Genomic DNA, 3049 nt, shown 5'->3' with positions numbered 1-3049 from the left:
TCTAATGATCAATTAGCTTTTTAAAATAATAAACTTGGATTAGCTAACAGCACGTGCCATTGGAACACAGGAGTGATGGTTGCTGATAATGAGCCTCTGTACGCCTATGTAGATATTCCATTTTTTTTTATCTGCTGTTTCCAGTTACAATAGTGATTTACAACAGTAACAATGTCTACACTTAATTTCTGATACATTTTATGTTATTTTAATGGACAAAAAAATGTGCATTTCTAGCCATCTTTGCAAAGTAAGTCAGGTATAGAGCTTTTTTTCTGTAAGGGGCAGTGTTGTATTTTGAGACAGGCTTGAATAAACTAAGTAGCCAATAGACAGAGGGTAGCATGATTTGTATGATTCTCTGTAATAATGCGATGGGAATAATAACACATTTGACTTTGTAAAGTTTTTTTTTTTTCATCAAACATTTTCAGTCACCTCCTTATCTGAAGGACAAGTGGATTAACAGGTTTATGTCAATCTCTACATGTTATTTTTCAAAAGTCTCATGGAATATAGACCTACATTGAACACCACACATTGGCTGATACTGTAGGCTGAACGATAGAACAGCTATTTCCATGTTACAATGTTATCGGATTTATTTTCTCCATTGTTTTTTATGGTAGGCCACTCTGATAGGCCTACAATACGCTCAGCTAGCCACAGTAGCCTATTGGCCACTGTTAAAACTGTACCTTAAACAGGTACAGCTTCAGGGTTCACAGTAAACGCGCGTTGGAAGTTGCACAGAATTTTCACAACGTTCAAGTCCCCGTGCTTTGTAATCCCTTTGAAGACTAGCCCCTTGGCCTCAAATGACATGGCTGCTGCCGAACGACACGTATCAGCCTACTGTCCTCCATTTGAGCTCCACGTCACATGACTGACTTCATTTGCATTTGTAGGGTAAAACACTGTTATTGCTACTGCAGAACGTGTTTCCTCTCGTCTTTATGATGTAGCCTCGGGTGCTTCTGTACTCTCTATTTTCCCTGCCAACCAGGAGCAGCCTGATGGCTCCCCACAGACTCCACTGGCAGGCTGATCCTTCTGCTGCATGAGCTACTATACATCCCAACACCGCACAGGTGTTCCAGGAGTTCCTAGGACTTCACAGATGGTTAGCATCACAAATACCATCAGACACATGCACACGCACGCACGCACCAACGCACGCACACACACACCTACAATTGTAGACCTGTTCTTTATTTTGGCCTTCATGAGCATCCATCCTAGTGAATTGCCCAGCTCCATCAATAAAGCACAGAGAAGTCTCGTTTATACCTGGTTCTAACCAATGATTTATATATACACTGGATGAATGATAGAGGGCGCTGTGTTAAAACCACCGTGCCTCTATATTTGGCACTCCCTAACCATTGTAAAAAACGATGATGGATTCTATAGAAATGCATTTTTTAATGTCATTCGTTTTTGCTACATTTATTCTATTACAGACACCTCAAAAGCATATTTTGAAATTATATTGTGTAAACATTAAAAAAAGAGAAAATATTTTTATTTTTTTATCCTTCAAACATTTAATTTAAATACTTCAGCATTTCATTCATTCCTATGGAGGACTGCTCCTACTGGGGAGTACCAATATGGCCGACCAGTGTCTTCAAAGCCTCTCAAAGGCCAATGCATAGCATCAGCAATCCAGGGTATATATACATCATTGGTTCTAACATGCGTCCTTTTTCCTGATCTTGTCCACATTCTGTTTGTGCCCACATTTTTAGACCGGTGTTGACAATCAAAATGCGCATTGTAATCTGATTGTGATCAGTTCATCATGCCCACCTCTGGAGGTAGTCAGACGTGCATTGTGTCTCGATATCTTACAAGTGTAGACAGATCTGGACAGAGAAACCATTTAGATCCTAATTATTCCACCCTCTAAAATCATTGACAGGTGGCACCATTGACTTAGGGCATCAACTGTTGTCAGAATAAATATTATTTTGAAATAATATCTGTCAAATAACTTGCATATAGGGAGGGACAAGGAAATATTGTCAAAATGTGGACACAGTGGATAGATAGACACATTTTATGTGTAGATACATGTCTGAAAATGTAGGCAGAATCAGAATGTAGACAATATCAGGACACAGGACACATACTAGAACCAGGTATAAACTAAGATAGAGATATAGAATACAGTGACATGATTGTCTGAGTGTGGATTTTAAAAAAGTAATTTGCTTAGTCTTTGGCTGGAGACGTACAGTATCTCTATTGCTTCCCCCCCCACACACACACAACACACACACCATTTGTACACAAACTACAGAGGCATGGTACGAGCCTATCGATGTGATAAATTCACATTGTGGGAGTTCATCGTTCGGGGCACATGACAAATCATCTCCAACACCACTTCAATCTATCTGTACTGCATCGTCAGTCCACTACTCATGTAAATTATCTCCATTAACTTCACTCAGGAAATAATGCCTTTCTTTGCTAGAGTGGCTAAAAGTGGCTCTTTGAACCCCCTCACCTGATCACAATAGGTGATGACAGCCTTTCCAAGAGAGTGTTCTGCAATTGCAACCAAGAATGTTAATCATTAAAGTCCAAAACACTGCTGTTCCTCTAGCTGAGATCTAACAGTAATGAATGGTTGGTAAAAGACCAGATTGAGGAGGAGTGGAGAATGTGGTCGCTCCTGCTCCTATTCATCTAATTGGAAAAGAGGAGACACGGAGTGTAACTGCTGTAGTTCTGGTCAACAGAGCAGAACGTTGGTAAGGATGAAATCATTGATAATGATCACAACCTCCAAGCTAATGTTGGGTCATTTGAAAATGCACCTGAACATTCCCCCGACACAGCAAGCAAGGGAAGTACTCCTCAGAGGCAGCCAGCTGCTAATATTACCAGCATCATACACTTTGTTGTTAGACTTCACAAGGTGTTCTATCTTTATACTCTACAGCGACTTGATCCAGGAAGGGTGTGTATTTTAGGCTGATGTTGAAACAGAGTGACATCAACATGTACATCACACGCATTGTTAAACCAGTAGTTCTCT

This window comes from Oncorhynchus gorbuscha, linkage group LG14 (genome assembly GCF_021184085.1).
Source record: "Oncorhynchus gorbuscha isolate QuinsamMale2020 ecotype Even-year linkage group LG14, OgorEven_v1.0, whole genome shotgun sequence".
Classification (NCBI taxonomy): domain Eukaryota; kingdom Metazoa; phylum Chordata; class Actinopteri; order Salmoniformes; family Salmonidae; genus Oncorhynchus; species Oncorhynchus gorbuscha.
Note: the sequence above shows the minus strand (reverse complement) of the source record.